A 19726-nucleotide genomic window follows, 5' to 3' on the forward strand; every position below is an offset into this window, starting at 1 on the left:
TCATTTTGAGAACCACCTTGCTGCCTCTTTCTTTCATTTTTCACTGCCATTATTTTGTGGGTGCTTTTTCAGAAAATGTGTATATATTAACCAAAATTTTGACTTAGCCTAGTAGTTACCATTCTTGTCACGTCTCTCTGAAGATGTTACTCTAATGACCTAAGAATTACTATGGTGAATTCTGGAAGTTTTCTTCTCAGAAAATCCAGACTTACATCTGTTACATTTATATAAATGCATATTTTAAACTTTTTAACTTATCAGCACGTTTCCTGCAAGATAATTGTATTGCATTTAAACATGACTCTATCATAAAATTGTCCCTAAGTCAACCTGCATAACCTTCTCTTTCTATCTCTCTATATACACAAAAGCACACTATATATTGTGTGATGAAAATAAAATTGTAGTATAAATCTGTAGACATTAATTTTTCTGTATATTTTGTTAATTTATTTACAGTATCCAGGTAAATTGGCATTCATTTTCATTCTGGAAACTAAAATTCTAACTATTTATTTGAATATATTTGCTTATCCAAGACTTCTGTGCCAGCTTTTGCTATTAAGATTAGGTAAAGTACATGTTGGCCACATTTTAACTCTAAGTTCTTACAACAGTTTAAACATGTAAGTAAACAAGCCACAGTATATATAGGCAGTGTAATTTTTTTTTAAAAGGTCATCTGTTTAAGTCAGCTACAAATCACTTTTTTTTTCCATTGCTAGTCATCTCGTTGCCACTATTTATGTTATGAAAGTTTTATTTAAATATATTAAAAATGTTTTCAGTTTTTTTTTATTGCTGGATAATTCAGACCCCATTATTGACAGTTTCCTGATTTATTTTTAGTTTCTTTTTTCAGAAAAGTCTTCTAAATTTAGGGAGGCATAAAGTTGACAAAAAGCTGCAGATGTTTTTTCAACCCTCTTCCAATTGCCTGACACTTTGTCAAGAGCGTAGAATTATGTAGCAGAGAGTAAAATGTAGATTAAACAAAATTCAGTCATCCTGAAAGGGACACTGTTTTGTTTTGGTTTTCTTCCTTTATTTTCTTCTTCTTTTTTTAACTCTATCTGTCCATGTTTTGTTCTCCCCTGCTTTTAAGCGAAATGATGTGATTTATCACAGTGCTTTACTTTGGAACCTAGCTCAATGAAATAATTCAACACACAGCTCTTTTTTATTGTTTTTTTATTTCAGCAAGCCATTTTTTGCACAATAGCATACTGTTTGGACACTTGAAAATTCAAATGAAAAGGGGATTTTTTTCCTCAGAGTAGCTTTTGATCAACTTTTCTACTTAGAGCATGCTCTTTGAAGAATTTTGCCAAGCTACATGTGTTTTCTATGTATTGCGTGCACTTGCTTGTGCAAACACAACCTGTTGTATGTTTTGCTTACAATATTAATGCAACATATTATGTGTTATCTGGGTTACATAATTTATTTGTTGTGAGCAGTTGCTAGTTTATGGCAGGGCTTCCCATTTGTGCAGCTCATCCCAGTTTGAAAGAGGACAGGTTCCTGGAGCTCACAGTAGAGGAACAAACCACTGCTGAAATTTGTAGTAAAAGTAATCTCTGACAAAAGGCTAACTGAAAGAGAGAATACCTCTGGAAAAGTCCAGAGAAGATGGAGAGAGCAAGAGAAGAACAAGCAATGCAACAGGTGTATCATATGGCAGGGGAAGTGCAGTTTTAACCCTCCAAATTATTTAAAATAAAATTCCAGATCTTTTTTCAGACTATAAAGGAAGGTATTCAAAGACCAGTCCTGTTCAGATTGTTACAGAAAATGCATAACTGCACTTACAGACATTTTATAAACATCTGTTACGAAGGTTTTAAAGAAGAAAAAGTAAAATCTGCTGACATTTTAGTACAATGTAATAAGAAATCCAACAGTGGCCTCTTCCAGGTTCAGAAATATTATGAATTTTTGATCCTGAAAAATGGTCCCATGAAAGAATTTCTCTAATTTCAATAGTAGTCTGAAGACATGTTGGCTTCATTTTGTGTGTGTATATACATATATATATATAAAAATTATTTTGAAGTGATTTTTATATGTAGGGAATTAATTAAACAAAATGACAAAATCAAAGAGAGGAGACTGACTGAAAAGGAGCAAGTGGGACAGGGAAAGAAGAGAGAGAAAAACATTGGGACGGAAAGATTGGAACATACATGACACATGGGTGAGGTGACAGTAAAGTGACTCTGCAGACATTTTACATGGCATGAAGAGACAACCCAAAAAAAATAGAATAGATTATTTTTCACAAATAAGAAAAAAAAACAACCAACCAACCAGGGATGGTCAAAAGGTGAAACCTGAAATATCCAAACTGGAAGGAAGTTACTGTATTTTGGCCGTGACTGTAATTGTGACTGTGACCAATCACTGGGCTGTGATTGGTCCCTAGATTTTTTTTGGTAGATCGTTATTGACCATTTTTAAATCAAAATGGGTTCTTCTGAAGGACAACCACATGTTCTTGCTCCCCATTAGGAATAATTGGATCAAACTGCACTTTTTTGTGTTATTCAGACATCAGTGTAAATTATCAGTGTCCCCTTATGGCAATTAATGTTTCTTAAAGCTTCTTAGAAAATAATATAAATGGTGAAGTCAAGACAAAGGAAACTCTACTTAAATACTCAGTGGATAACTATAGCTCTTTAAATTGAAAAGATGTGGTATTTTAAAGGAATGGATTTTAGATCAACATAGAAATGATTGTAAAAATTATCACAATATGCTATAGTTAGTACAGCTTGAATTTGACTGCTTATCAAGTATTTTGAGGAGAGGAAAGTCTGATTTGCCATCAGATTCACAAGTACATAGTTAGATTTTAAATACGTTTCTTACCACTAAGGATATTTCTACACTCTAATAACAACAGCCACCAAGCTCTTTTTGATGTTTTAGCCATTTAATGTACCTAATTTGGACAGTTTTTACTCAAAGGCTAAGGCACACATTAACACATTTTAACACAACCTCAGTGCAGCTATGCAAATTTTGCATTGCAGCTAACTCGCATCCAGCTGGGTCAGACTATGGGCAGCAGCAGTGCAGGCGGTACCCATCTGGTGAGGCAGACCTGATGTCCACTTCTGCCACCATTCTGCCTCCCCTCACTCAACTGTTTCAGTATTGCTGTAAAAGAAAATGGATTTGGGCTGGATTTGCAAAGCTTTTTTTTTTTCTTCTTCTTCCCATAAAACTAATCTTCCTTTCTGTGAGGTTTTTTGGTTGTTTTTTTTTTTTTTCACGGTTTGTGTGAAGCAGGCTTTAAAACATTGGGCGTAAGTCAGAGTAATGATAACCAGGGGTTTGAGACAGAGGAGAATTAGTAGCAGCTCTGGGTATCAGTGGGTACGAAGGTCTCCGTCATTAAGGACCATGGCTAAATAAACATGCTAGGATATGATTGCTTTATTGCTCTTTGCTCATTCTATGTCATTTTATTGCCTTGCTAATGGCTATAGGATTAGGTGTGTAAGGGAGTTCTGAAGATGTAGAACTAAAAGAGGTATATAAAAAAGTGTGTGCTTCCTATAGAGATTCCAACTTTTCCTCACCATGGATGATTTACCTTGCATAGATAAGCAAGGGTAGGGAGAGTGGCACAGAGGGTCTTAAAGAACAGATCCATTTCTAGGCTTCATCCTCACATTAGTACACCCGATGATTTCTATGTGCCTTTATAGTGACCCCCGTGGGACAGGCTGTGTCATTACAAGGAGTTTTTTCCTCCACAATTGGCCAAATGGTATGTTTCTGATCCAGGGTCTATGCATGAAAATATGCAGATAAGAACTAATTATATATATATTTAACTATTAAATAAAACACTCATTTCTGGTATTGCCAGAATCAATCTGGTATACTGTTGTAGCAGTATCACTTCTGAGGACAGAAAGTACTGATGGGCTAATAATTTTACTGCTTTCTATTTTGCATGCATGGCAGTTTACAAGATCAATAAAGAATGTTGTGCCTCAGCAGACCTACAATTAAGACTGTAAGAATCTCTGTTCTTGACTAAAGTCCTGTTGTACCTAAATAAGGGGAGCTAGTTTCATCCCTGCTGTCCAGAAGTGGTTTTTTGTGTTGTCAGTTTCTTCCAAGGGAAAGAACGATGTATGACCCATGAAGTTTCTAGTAAAATAAAAAGCAAAGAAAAGAATGGTGTCTTAGCTGAAGCCAGTGGATTATTTTTTTTAGTAGGAAAACCTAAAAATGACATGGTGTTATTTGGATCTTAATAGCACAGAGTTACATCTGGGATGCAGAAAAAAAATTTTCTTTCAGAATGTCGTGGTTTAACCCCAGCCAGCAACTAAGCACCACGCAGCTGCTCACTCACTCCCCCCCCATCCAGTGGGGTGGGGGAGAAGATCGGTAAAAAGAAATAAAACTCGTGGCTTGAAATAAGAACGGTTTAATAGAACAGAAAAGAAGAAACTAATAATGATAATGATAACACTAATAAGATGACAACAGGAGTAATAAAAGGATTGGAATGTACAAATGATGTGCAGGGCAATTGCTCACCACCTGCCGACCGACACCCAGCCAGTCCTCGAGCGGTGATTCCCTGCCCCCACTTCCCAGTTTCTATACTAGATGGGACGTCCCATGGTATGGAATACCCCGTTGGCCAGTTTGGGTCAGCTGCCCTGGCTGTGTCCTGTGCCAACTTCTTGTGCCCCTCCAACTTTCTCGCTGTCTGGGCTTGAGAAGCTGAAAAATCCTTGACTTTAGTCTAAACACTACTTAGCAACAACTGAAAACATCAGTGTTATCAACATTTTTCACATACTGAACTCAAAACATAGCACTGTACCAGCTACTAGGAAGACAGTTAACTCTATCCCAGCTGAAACCAGGACACAGAACTTTATGAGTGGCCCGTGTATATTTTGTTTGTATTTAAAAATTGCTTTTAAATGTACAGACTACTCATATACAAGGATGTATAGAATTAATAGGTAGTATTGACACAAATATACATAAACCAAAAAAAAAGATAGTGACTGCCCAGCTAAAGCTTAGCATTTAAAAGTGCAGTTCACCCAAGAAAAGTCAGCGAGGCTGTGAGAGTTGTAAAGTAGTTCTCAAGGTTAAAACAAAATGTCCCTTTATTTCCTTCATGCCTTCATCCTTCTTGAAACCCTTTCCACATAGTTAAATTAAACTTATTTTTCTTTCAGGCTTTTCTACTACAAATCCTGTTTTACTATGTAGTTTACCCAGTACCTAACATTAGAGTCATCCAAAGAGCAGAGAATCTTTTATTCATACGCTTCTATGTCAACAGTTCCACAGTCTTAAAAACTGTTTTGTCTCTTATTCCCTATATGTAATCCTTCCAGATAGTATTTCAAGACATTGTATAAATTCTATGCTTTTTTATTCTATGTGGAAGAAAATCTGGCATCAACATTGTCTGATGACTTAAGCATTTTCCTGAAGTTTCCTTAATCTTCAGAAATGCCTTTGTACCTTGAGTGAAAGCACTGTATTCTCAACCTTTATAATCCAAATAAGAATTTTCTTTAGGAGCATAGTTGGTTTGCATTGCAGGTAGCTTAGCATTTATTTTACTCTTATTGGCTGCAGGTATTACCTAGAGGTGAGGATGGAAACACAGCCTAGGAAACCAGCCTTCCCTCATCTGTATGTGGAGAACTGAAGCTTCTGTACTCTGTTGTTTTCTTTTTTGAATTTAAGTAAAGTTTTGCTGCATGCTTCACTAACCTCCTTGCTTGCTGGAGACTGTATCATTAGCTGTCCTATTTCAACATGCCACTCTCAGAGAAAATGATGACCATTTGGAGACGCAGGATCATATGCTCCTGAAAGCCACATAAATACCTATGAAATCAGAGAAATTGGCGGTAGGTTGGTGGAATGTGTGCACACCCCAAAGATTTTTGCTAAATAATATCATTATGTTGTTCACCCAAGGCTGGGTGTGCACCTTATCAGGCAATTGCTCCCTCATCATATTTTATTAATTTCTCCAGTTGTCTGGATTTTCCAATATCTATCTGGGAAAGATGAACAGAAGACCTGTGAACCACTAGTTTCTTCTTTGTTTTTTTTAATTGGAATGCTTTAATCAGCTAATTAAGGACTTTGCAACTCCCACATGTATTGATCTTGAAGACCCAGTCCTTGAAAGGTGATGATTTTTTCTACTGATTTCATTAGACTTTGACTGATTAGATATTCTTCAGTTCTGGGTCTTAAATACACAACACTTCAAAAAATGTTTTTCCCCTTTCCACTTTATTAAGTGAATTCTACCGTGAACATTTCCCTCTGTCCCCCAGTGGACTCCATGGTTCTTGTTCCTTCCTACTCAGCAGCAGCTCACGTGTTTTGAATTTAGTCCCACTTGGTTCATCAGGATGATTTTTTGCACATTTTCCCTGTTTAATTATATAACGCCACTTTTGCTCAATTTGTGCAAACATCCTTTGAACTTGTTACAATTTGATTTTCTGTCAAGCATAGTTCCAAAGAAGAGAAAATGATGGGCAGAGAAAATGATGCTGGTGTATATCTTATTTGCAATTCTAATAACAGCTTTGTGAATTTGAACACATTAGTAAAGAGCACTTCACTCAAGTGCACATTACCACAGAACTTGCTAAACATGCCTAAGAATAATGCTACTCCAGTCTGGGCAAATTAGATGGATAACATCATTTGCAGCAGTTGTTAATTATGTATCAGCTGCAGTCACAGCATAATTCTATTAATTGCTTATCACACTAAGGTTAACTTTCTGTCATTTATATTTGTTTAATTCATAATTAGGATAACACACTTGATATTGTTCGCTGACCACTTTAAAAAAAAATATTCATGATGCAAATGTTCAGCAACGTAAGACTAGAAGAGATCTCCCAAGTCATCAACTTGGCTGATGTCACCAACCCATATAATACCTTTCATAAATTTCTCTCCGTGTCTTAAAACCAGTTAGGTTCCTCACCTCTCCATGTCTTAAAACCAGTTAGGTTCCTCACCTCTACTACTTAAGTGGAGGTTTGTTACAGTGCTGCAACCCTGCCATGTTTAGAAGCTTTCCACTTGCCAGCCTCAAATTTATGTCTTTGTTATTATGGCAGCATTGTTTTATTGTCTAAATGATTTTTTTCCCCTATGATGTTTACTGTGCATGATTTATTTGTAGAATAAACTCCCTCTCACTTTTCACTTCCTTGAGAAGGGCAAACCAACTCCTTTTAGTCTCCTTCTGTAAGATCTACATTCTCATGCCCTGAACATGGCTGGCAAGCCATTAGTGCTCCTTAATTCCAGCTGTAATGGCAGCTTTTAACTCCCTCCCTTGTGCAGATGGAAGCAGAAATGCCATTCATGTCAAATGAATGACAGATAGCAGGAGATGTAGATGAGTTCTGCTGGCTCTATGAAATGTGTCCAGAAGCACTGGTGGCAGCGACTGGCTGACTTCTTACTCTGAGTGAACAGATACGGCAGTATTTTAATTAAAACTAATTGAGACAGCTGAGTCAATCTTCAAACCAAGTCCATGATGGTAACTTAATTAATGTATACATCTATAAAATAGGGAATGCTGTAGTAATTTAGCCAGGGGAGGCTGAAAAGGTATTTTGATTCTTAGAGCATAAAAATTCAACTGAGAATTGAGAAATTGGAGGACAATTGGGGAACAATCCTGTATTGGGGGAGAATTAAGGGACTGGCTGTAGAGAGCTCTGCTGAGAAGAACCAAGAGGTCTTGGTAGACAGTGAGCAGAGACTGAGCCAGCAGTGTGTCCCGGGAACAGAGGTCCAATAGCATCGTGGGCTGTATTAGCAGGATCGAGGGAAGTGATTATTCCCTTTTGCTCAGCATTTGCTAGATGTTATCTAAATCCTGCATCCAGTTTTGCCCCTTCCCCCTCTCCCCCCAACCCTCTTCTTTCATCCAGGAAAGACATGTATAAACTGGAGGAAGTTCAGTGGAGGGCCACCAAGGTGGTCAGGGGCTGGACCACTGTCCGGTTGAGGAGAAGCTAACAGACCAGCGCTGTTTCTGCCTGGAGAGGAGATGGCTTTGGGGGAGGGGGCCTCACAGCAGCCTCTGGTACCTCCAGGCGGTTTGTGAGAAGGTGGAGGCAGGCTTTTCACTATGGTGCAGGTGGGAGGACGAGAGACTATGAACGTAAGTTGAAACAGGAGAATTTCAGACCGGATGTAAGGAGAAAAATCCCCCCTCTGAGGACCAGTGGCGACCAGGTCCAGTGGAGGAAGAGGGTGCCCAGAGAGGTTGGGCAGTCTTCATCCTTCAAAGTATTTCAAGATATGGCTGGATAAAGCCCTTAGCAACCTGGTCTGACCAGCACTGAGGAGAAAGTTGAACTTGATCTCCTGACGTCCTTGAAATTAAGGATTAAGAATGTATTCAGGATGCCTCACACCCATAGTGGTATTTCATATAGTTCCTCCTTTTGGACTCATAAAACTGATTATTGGGTGTCATACAAATGCCTAGCCTTTTAGTTCACTTCTGTATCTCTTCTTTCTTGACTGAATTTTATATTCAGAACTCCTTCAGGAAATAACATCAAGACATTAATTTTTTTTAAATTATTATTATTTTTTCTTTTTCTTTTTCAAAACAATATAGCACAGCAATCTGCTACAATACTACTTTAGTCATTTTAATTCTCTTCTGTCTTGGAAATTAGCAAAGAACCTGGTATCATGTTTCACCTCTGAGTCTTCTCTTTGTTTTTCTCTCCTAACAAATGAAAAATACGACTTCATTTATGTAAAATAAAACTCCTTACAACAAAGACTGCGCCTTCATGTCTTTTTAGGAGTCAATGACTCTGAAGACTTTGGGGTCCCAAAGTAATTATTTCTGCCACACTTCCTAGGAACGGTTGGATTTCAGATTATTTTTTTTCAACTGTTCCTTCCAAGACAACAGTAGACACCAGTGCTGTAGTTTTCCTTCATATTTTTTCCCCAAGAATGCTATGCAGATCAAATAAGACAAGTCACATCAATCTTCAATTAGAAATATTTATCATGTTTCCTATCCCTAACATTTATTATATCTCAAAAAAAGGCATAGCAGAGAAGTTTCAGTGTTTTAGTTGTACTTATTCAAATGCCCAGGCAAGGCCAAATTTTAGCAAGAAGTTGCATCCTTATTAGATCAAGCAGGATACCTACTTCAAACAGCAAATGTTGATATTCTCTTTGGTGGAGTGATTATGTTGTCGCTACTACAGTGCATCCAACTCCAGACCTTACATCACCTAGAAAAGAAAATCTTGTTACACCTATTTTTCCCACTCACCTGCAGCTTCTGAAAGTTTTCAAATCACCAATTCATTGTATCTGTAATAAAACCTTAACATAAATGGTTAGGATACACCCAGTAGTGACCTTTTCATCACCTGTCGAAGTGAAATCATCTTTGTTTCCTTGCACAACACCACTACTGACTCAGCCTTCCTGATTCCTAAACAAATTTGTTTTGCAGTTCTTTCTGATTAGGACATTCTTTTCTACTGTGATTTTGCTTCTTTTTGGAAGTTGAAAGACTAAGTTTTCACAGGATAACTTCCCGTGCCATTCTCACAAATCAGCTAGGGGTTTTCAAATACTAATGCTGATGTATTTACAGAACTTACTGATCAAAAGTGGACTGTCACCTTAGATGTTTTCTCATGTGTCTAATTAAAGCAATGGTATCTGGCAGATGAATCAGTTTTAGGTGTTGCCAGGGCATTTAATCAGTAAAGAGTACAGTTCACAGCTGCTTTTTCTCCTTAATCAGATGAAAAGATGTATATCTTTAGTGCATTGTTTTAAAAAATCACCAAAACTTTGGAGTGCAACAACTTTTGTGTGTCTCCTGAGAGAAATTTAACAGATTAGTTGTGATTTCTCCTTTTTTTCAATGTAGAGTGTAGCATTGATAAGGCAGCTTAACTTTGAGTGGAAAGCTGTTCCTGCGGCTGTATCTACGCTGTGGGGTAAGCACATCACAGTCCTGGCCCCAGGAGATGCACCTGAATAGTGTCCCAGCGAGGTGGGGACGTGACCTGTGTCCTCTGCATGCCTTGTATTTCTGGTTCCCCAGGCCAGAGGAGGTATCAGCTAGGCTCTGAGCCTGTGTGCTTGGTGAACCTTCCGAAGGAAATTACAGAGGTCTATCCTGCGGTCACTGGGATTTTGGGTACACATTGGCAAACTGGGACTGCAAGCAAGGCCATGCAGGACAGCTGTCCCACATTTAGGTACAGTAACTTAACATTTGCTTTGTTGCGTTCTGTTACGGGGAACGTTCTTCACCTAGCTTATTTTTGGATTATATTACATATATCTCAATTTTTATCAAACACAGAGATACTTGGGTCTGATTCTGTTAATCTTCACTTGGTATAGTGTCTGTCATTTATGATTGCACACATTGCCATTCATGTTAAGTTGCCTGACTCTCTTCCTGAAGCTAAGGCCCTCTGAAACATATGTTAAGTTGGAGCAAACATTCATTATGTGAACTAGGGATATAACAATATTTGAATTTGTTTTAAAATGTGACAAAGGATGTTTTTTTCTGGCATTCATAACCTGTAGCAGGTGGGCTATATGATATACTTCAAGTTCTGAGGAGGTGCTTGGGTGGATAGTGCAGGAGGTGGGTCTCCATACAGGGTCTCCACTTTCAGCTCTCTTCTCAGATTTTGGGGAGTCATTTGCACAGATTCACCTCACCTAACTCTAGGTGTCTGTTGCATTTGTGCAAGCACTTTGGTTAGACAGCCTGTAGGAAGAAATAGGTGTTTTGAGGGGCAATTTGGTTCAACCTACTGTTAAAGACAGTTTTGATGAATCTGTTTCGATGTTCCTGTTTCTGATCATTGTATACAAAGGGAGTTAGGTATCTAGTTTGCATGCAGATGACTATTGTAGACACGTGAACTCAAGTGTCATAAACACTCTTTAGTTATCCTTTGCCTCAGTTCTCTGTTCATAAAAAGGGGAATATAGTTTGTCCCTCTCTCACAGATACGGAAATAATGTTACTGACTGCAAAGCTCTCAGATAAAGTGTTGGAGCCTACCTACATGAATACATTAAAAACAAGGAATATGGCCACATGAATATTGCTGATGTCCAGAAAACCCACTCAGACGCAGCTGTTATCTATAATATTTAAGGTAGACCTGATCATGTAACCTACGTTATTGCAGCTGCACATAACTTTTCAGATTGTATCTTGATGATTTACATTGTATTTTTACTCGTATCTTCACCTACGAGTATTTCTCAAAGTTTCCTCTTACCTGCTCTTAAGATAGAGACTAAGCACAACTTTGTAGGACTGCTTCTCTCATAGTTTCCATGCCAGTGAATTTTTTCCTGCTCAGCTTGATCAGTATTGTGGCTTTATTAATCAGAGACATGTAGCCCACCTTATTTTTCTAATATTTATCATCAGCTTTTAATAGGGACTTTTACTGATTTTGAGCTTATTAAAAACACTGATAAAAAATCTGTTTGGAGCAGATATATCTGTACTTCTTAGAAGTCACAGTAGTTAATGTTTTATTCCTACCTGGGAACACACCTAGCATGTGTTAAAATCAAGAGATAACTGCTGGCCAATTGCAGAGTGGCTCTGTATGTGTACAGCAAAGAATAGACTTAAGCTCGTTCTCCAGAGGATTCTGTTTTATGTGCACTAGGATCTGAATTTACTGCACTTACAATGCAGATGCCTGTGCCCATAAAGATACCAAGTGTCCAGGGCTGACCTGATTCTTAGGACAGCCCCGTTGTTTGAATTTTCAAGGAGGTACTGTTGTCATTTCATGTTTGCTGAAACCAAGGATGACTTTGTTCTCTTAAGGAAAATAATGTAATAATTTTAATGTGAAATTTCTTGGTTTATGACCTAGTGTAATGGTTTCCTTGGCCCAATTTAGGATTTTTAGAAGCTTTGGATTGTTGGTTTTGATATGCTTTACAAGCTATATTTTCAGCAGTATTCAATTCCATCATATATTATTGTTCTTGGAGGGAAATGTATCCCTTTGAAAATCAGGGTATTTTACATGCATGCCTCCCCAGGAGATGAGCTGTTCTAAAAATCTTCATATTTATTTGATGCATAAAATCGAGTTATTTTGATACTTTAAAAAGCTGATCCAAAATATTGAAACAGAATATATGACTTTATGCTTTCGTGTTGTTCCTTTATTCAGCTAGTATTTTGAATTTTCTGTCCCTTTGTTGTACTTTCACTTTAAACTCATAGTCTTTAACATGCTCTGAACTTCTAATTAACAGATTTTTGTAACAGTAAAAACGAGAGAAATTGTCAAGCTAAGCATAACCATGCTAGTATCTTGGAAGAGTTAAGTCAAGTGTGTTGACATAAAGTTCTTTCTAGAAGAATGTGATGACTCAGTTTAGACTCTAGTTAAAAATTTTAATTTTAGACAGAGTAACTGAAAACAATGGGACTTGTCTGACTATTCAGTTATTTAATTAGCCTTTTACGTAGGACCAAGAGTTATATAGTCACTAGCATGGGCTGAAGTGTACTGAATTGGTTTTGAAACATTATGTAGAATATATAACTCATTCAGCAGGGGATAGAATATAGAAATTAGAAGACTTGCTGCAGTTAATTCATCACACAGAAAAGAAAGATTCCAGGCAAGCTGAAAAAAAACCAAACAAACCTTGCCTTGATACTGGTTAACCTTTTTTTGAACTCGTTTATTGTGCATGACAAAGGTAAGGGTGTTTATCTGTAAAAAAAACCCCAAACTCGTTATATGGTATTTCTCAAGATAAATATGGATAAATTGTAAGTAAAATTTATCTAACTGGCTACATAAAACATTGTTTATGAGCAAGTTTGCATAAAACCTGCCAAGGAGGCTTATTAAGAAATTACTAATCACCTGGGGATGACTGAACAAGAGTGTTTAGTGTTGCTTATCAATATCACAATGGTTTGGTTTTATCTTATGCCTTAACTCTTTCCTCTTTTCTTCTCATTTCATTCTGCTCTCTAGGACAAGTCTCTGATTAATTTTCCTGTGTGTACCAGAAAATAATAAGTTACCTGATTTAAGGAAATAATTAACAAGTGACTCCAGTCATTTAACTGCAACTGAACAAATCTCACTACAAAACTCTATGCTACAAAAATCCTTTAAGCCCTCTAAACTCGCAACACGTCATGGCCATTTTTAGTTTTCAAGAATAAAATGAACTAAAGAATATTAAATTAAAATAGCAATATTAAATACTAAAGTCTACTTAATAGTAATTTGCATACCTAACAGTAAACCTTATCCTTTGTTATGTAAAAAGCAAAAGTATCCTATCTTTTATCCTTCCTCCCCATAAAAATGCACAATTTTCTTATAATGCCTGCTAACCCCAGATAGGGTTAGCAAATTTACTGTTAATCTGGACACAAAGCAAGCAGAGGAATGGATTGAAGTGGCAAAATACAGATTTACTACTAGCTCATGGAGAGAATCTGCACATGGACAATACAATGTCAAGAATTACTAGGACCCAGTATGTAGGAGGGAGAGCTTCACCCTGCCAGATCCATTTTTGTAGGTATACTTAATGATAATTCAGGAGGCAAATCCAGCTGTCACAAAAACACAGAAAATAAATTCCTGTGTGTACATATATACATCTACACATATGTATACACATACATGTGTATACATAAACCAAGATTTTAAATCTGCATAACATTTGATATCTACATATGTTGCAGTCTACTGTGGACAGCCTCCTGGAACAGCTCGATAAAGGAATATAACTACTCTGTGTCCTCAGTCTTTACCTCCTAATCCCTGTACCTGGCATACTATGTTCTGACAGAATAGAATAGAATAGAATAGAATAGAATAGAATAGAATAGAATAGAATAGACTATTTCAGTTGGAAAGGTCCTACAATGATCATCTAGTCCAACAGCTGACCAAGTCAGGGCTGACCAAAAGTTAAAGCATGTTATTAAGGGCATTGTCCAAATGCCTCTTAAACACTGACAGGCTTGGGGCATCGACCACCTCTCTAGGAAGCCTGTTCCACTGTTTGACCAACCCTCTTGGTAAAGAAATGCTTCCTAATGTCCAGTCTAAACCTCCTCTGGTACAGCTTTGAACCATTGCCATGCATCCTGTCACTGCATACCAGGGTGAAGAGATCAGCACCTCCCTTTATCTCCACTTTCCCTCCTCAGGAAGCTGTAGAGAGCAATGAGGTCACCCCTCAGTCTCCTTTCCCATGGACTGTCATCGGGCTTTCACTTCACCATTAGCTATCCCTTCTATATCTTCCCTTGGAAATGTGCTTCTTTAACAGACACCATCATGGCCTTGACTCTTCCATCACCCAGACACACTGCTCTCCATCAGCGCAGTTGCACAGCTACTACTTGACATTTCGTGGTGGCCTATATGCAGTGGTCCATGTATCACCTCTTGGCTATGAGATGGTTTTTCCTGGACTATTTCCTACTCTTCAGCAGTGGTAGTATTGGTGAAAGGCTGTCCTATACTAAGTTGAAGACTGAGAAATCTCAGAAGAAAGTTTTTAAGTTACTAGCTGACTGCATACAGCTCTTCTTGGTTGAAGAAATTCATTGCAACATGAGAATAATAAATAAGTGAAATAATACCAATAGCAAAACTCTTTGTGAACCTGGTAGGTAATCAAGGGCTGGAGAGTGCAGCTGCAGGACCACCATACACAGATATGCCACTGTTTTCACTAAACCATTGACAGAAAGTAGCACATGACATCTGGAAATTGCAGAAGATACTATCTTAATAATTTTGATCTGTGAAGATTGTGGGCAAATGCAATATGAGAATCATCCTCAAAACACACGTTTCTGTTAAAGAGAGCGCACAACTAAGGGTTTGCAAACTGGAATGTATCTTGTACTTTGTGGGATGCTACCCAAGGCTCTCACTGATGTATGTAAGCATGTGTAAGTGATAAATAAAATCAGATAAACTAAATAGCTTTGTTTACCTTGACCTTAAGTAGTGGATGTAACATCTTCCCTTTGCATATGACGCCATTATATTACTGTTGCTATGCTAGTAGCATATCCCCTCAATGATAATATGGTATATAAAGTGAATAAATCATTTATCCTTTTAGAACAAGCTGCAGAGAATGATATTTGGAATAGGGAGGGAGGATCTGAAAGTGGGCTATATCCTCAGCCAGTGTAAATTATCTTCAAAATTATCCTGCAGCAACTATTCTTCAGTCTCAAAATATTTTAGAACTTTCATATTCCTTGGATATTTCCCCTCAAATACAGACAGGGCAAATACTCCAGTGGATGCAAGATTAAAATTGTAAATTAGACTTCATAGAATTTGGAGTATTAAATCTCTTACTTAGCTTTGAAACTCTGATGTAGACTACTCACTGACAGCTTCATAACTATTTTGGGATTATTTCCAGCTTGAAAAACTTGCTAAATAGGGTCAGTCCCTAGTGTTTGACAAGTCAGAAGCCAGGCATTTTCTTTGTTTTCTGTGTTTATTCATATTCATGGCTGCTGAAGTTGTAGTTGGGTGTTCCAAAAGACGGGTACTTTATGAAGCCAGAAGCATAAATATAAAGACAATTTAGACCTCGCAATAATGGTCTGTTCCCTGTTATGCCAAAATGAAAAAAAGAAAAAACAACCCTCATCATAACTTATTAAAGAAAGCTATGTATTTTTGCTGTATGATACAGTGGAGCTCAACATAATGAATCACCAGTTCAAATGAAAGAAGAGGCAGATTCAATATGTGCAAGAATCTCATTTTTATAGAATGCCTGGGGTGGTCTAAGTGTCTAAAAATGTGTGTAATGGAAACAGGCTTAGCCTAGATTTCCCACAAAGATTTGTACTTATGTTTCACCTGGCATGATTTGTTGCAGCTAATCTTACCACCTTGCCTAATAAGTGTGCCGTGAAAACCTGTTATTCAATTCTGGTACTGGCTTTGCTTTTCTAGTGTTTTATTTAACCACTATATTTGCAGGACAAAGTCAAAGGGCAGATGCAAAATGGAAAGGCACAGAAGCATCTAAGTGCCATAAATTTACTTGGTAAAGCCAATAGTTGATGCTGGGTTTGAGAAGTGCATCTGAGATGGTGCTTTTGATCATCTTACTGGAAGCAGTTGTTGTGCTGTGCATTTACTGTCATGATTCACAAATTGTCCTGAAAAATCCTTTAACATTAACCAGCTCAAAGGCAACTTTGTCCTTGTTTGGCTCTGAGCTTTTTATTGGGGAGGAGGGAGTCATGGCAATGTTAAGAGACTTGCTGTGATGTTTTAGAATTGTAGAGGACTGTAGCTGTGTTTTCATCATGGTATTTAGGTCTTAAGCACAAAAGGCTATTTATTTTCCAAGAAGTCTAAGAATTTTGGTAATACACATTTAGATTTTATCCCTATTTTTTAGATCTGATCCAATCCTAACATTTTTATTTTAAAAATAAAAAGCCAGCGATCTCTATCAAATAAAGTAATACTACAGTGTTTCAAATCTTTTCATGCCAAACAAATCATAATTTTATATCTTTTAGAATACAAGCAAACATTTCCAGTCATTACTCATGGACCATTTATGAAATACTTGGGGGTGGGTGGGAGCAGAGGTGATGTGACGGTGACTGGCAGTGTTCTCCCTGGCGCTGGGGGTGTGTTACGGGAGAGGGACACTCAGTCTCTGGTATTACATGGTTGTGTGTCTTTGTAAGCCAAAGATGAGATTCCCCACTTGCATGTGGAAATTTGCACACTGCTTCCTGGGTAGAAAGCTTTTGGCAAATAAACTGTCTAGCTTGGAGATCTTTGTCTGAATTTACTGTAGTACAGAGATGTTCTGGCTCAGCTCGTATGATTTCATTAGGGTTGGTTAGTACAGACTCCCTGCGTACCCTGTCTCACATGTGGGGAGGAGAGATATATCAAAATGTGTGTTTTATCAACATACTGGATAAGTATGCCAGCTTCTTGACAAAAATAGGATGCCTTCTGAGTATGTCCACCAGAACTCACTGTATCTGTAAAACAAGAAATACTATGAAGATGCATTCCTTACTCAGAACACATGGGAAACAAGAAAAAAAACCCTTTAAATTAAGATTTTCTTCTGGGGATGCACATTTTTTACTAAGCTAGAACGATAAAAGGACATATTGCTATTATTAAAGAAAAAAGAAAACTAAAACTGTTTTCAGTAGTGATAGTAGTTTGAGATTTGTTTTTATTTTCAGGAAGACTTTTATGGAAATAACCTTGATTTTGTTAGCTTGTGTTCTATTTTATACCACAATCAGAAAGAATAATTACATCTAATATGGAGAGCTGAAAAATTAACAGAGTTAATAGTCTTAAAGATAAGATAGGAATGCTTTCTGTATGTGATTGTGAGGTCATCAGATTTAAAGAAAAAACCCAACAAAACCACATGAACAAACCCGTTATTGTGCAGCTTTCTCTTTCTTCACAATAACTGCAAAATTTATTTTGAAAAATCATTTCTTACTCAAGTTTACAGTATCACTTATCTCAAAGGAGTGTTTCACAGTTTGACTAATTATACAATTTTAAAACTTCTGCTTACCTAAGGGTAATATTTCTTGGCTGTCATGGTAGATGACTTGACTTAGAATTTGAAAGAACATCTCATACTACAAGCTGCAAGGTCATTCAGAATTTGAAAAACGGTGCAGGTGTCCAATATGAGGAGAAATCTGCTGTGGGGGGGTCTGAATACTAGTGAACATTATAAAGTTTGGACTGACGTAGGACCAAAAGCTGTTCATCATTAGCTTCTTTCCTCAGCTGCTCTAATTGCAGGACTGCATTCAGATCCACCTAAGGCAGAAAGAAAACATAGTAATATTTTACAGTAGTCATTTAGTATACATTAATTGTTCATGTTCTACTTCATGATGCCAAAAATTCCCCAGAAAGCAGATTTTTATGAATGAAAGATTTGACTGTAAGAAGTTTCCTTAGCAAAACATGAAAAAAATAGTATAAAGAATGTCTTTCCTATAGTGTACATTTTTCCATATTAAAAAATCAATTGAAATGTGTTTTTATATGACAGAAGTATGAAGGGTCAATTCATTCCCTCTCTTTAGTAGTCACTGAGGGGCCTATTTTGGCAGCACTGAAGAAGTTCCGCTAACAGCAGAGGGAATAGCAGGATTTGATCATGTCATACATGATATCTTCCATCTTACATTCATCCCCTTATTTTAAATTTACTCACATGCCAGAATGTTTTCGGGACTGGAGTTTTGAAATAAAACTCAGCTTGTCTTAGATAGGTTTGTGTTTGTGCAAAATACAGTTTTGGTATGAAAAAGCCAGAGGTTATTTATAGAAAATCTTACCAAAATGTATGCGCTAAGGAACAAAAGATAGTTCTAGTTAACATGTAAAGCTCTTATATTATTTTAAGTAGCATAATTAGTGCAATGAATCATTTGTCATGTAACTAGTAACTAGTTTTGTAGCAAATACTATACAAATACAAGAAATTGTTGTAGCAAATACAACAAATTCTACTACTGAAGAAACTTTTCAAACTGAGCCATCAGGTAGTATAAAATTATTCCATCTTATGACGAAACCACTGTGATTTCCTAAACAATTATGGGCTGTCAACAAATAGCTTTCCATCGATCTTAATTTAATATGCTTCTTTAAGAAAAAGAACAAAATATTAGCTATGAGTAAAGACAGTGGACCTTTGTACACTTCCAGTAATGTGAAATGATACTTTCTGAGTAGAATTTCTTCCAAGATTGTAGGCATGAAATTTTCTAACTTTTCAGTCATAAACTTAAATAAATTCCCATATATTATTTGTCTTCTGTAGTGTATAGGAAGTATACAGTGGTTGTTAATAAACAAGTTATTTATATGAAGGCAGAACATTATAGGTTTGCCCTTTTTTAGGTAGTAACTTTTGTAGTTTTTTGATATCTTATTGAATATAATAATAATGAGTGGTTTAAAGGAAAAGGAATAGCAGTAGGCTGAAAAGGACAGCCCCTGTGAAGACCTTCCAAAATCTGTGGAGAATTTGCGCAAGCAGTAACAGCATCGTAAATGCTCTTCAGTTTGGGGGTAGCTCAGTGACTTATACAAGAATCCTGTTGTCATAATTATGTCACTGGACTCCACTGCAGTCGGGGGAGAACTGGCCTGAGACTGCATCTGTGTGTCCACAAGGAGACAGGATAATTTGTGCCTCTCAGGTAACCCTGGGGAATTGGAAATTAGAAGGATGAATTTTGAAAGGCTTTTTTTCTAGGTCTTTTCCTTGTAAATTTTCCTTCTTCATTGGTAGCTTGTCTGTCATCAGTTGCTTTCCTTTTATTTTTTAAATCAAAGAGTTGTGTTATGGTGCCATTTTGCAGCTCCTTTTACTGAACAGCAACTGCAGGCACTCCTTCCATTCAAATAAGCATTTATATGTTGTATATATAGTTACTGGCTCTTGTTAATTAAAAGTAAACCTGGCAGTTTTCCAACATATGTAATCTTTAATGTAACTGTTGTGCAGCAGTGTAAAGGGTAGTTTTTTGTATAGAATTTATTGAAAAGTAATAACATTTGAAATTCTG

Source organism: Buteo buteo, chromosome 3 (assembly GCF_964188355.1).
Source record: "Buteo buteo chromosome 3, bButBut1.hap1.1, whole genome shotgun sequence".
Taxonomy (NCBI): Eukaryota; Metazoa; Chordata; class Aves; order Accipitriformes; family Accipitridae; genus Buteo; species Buteo buteo.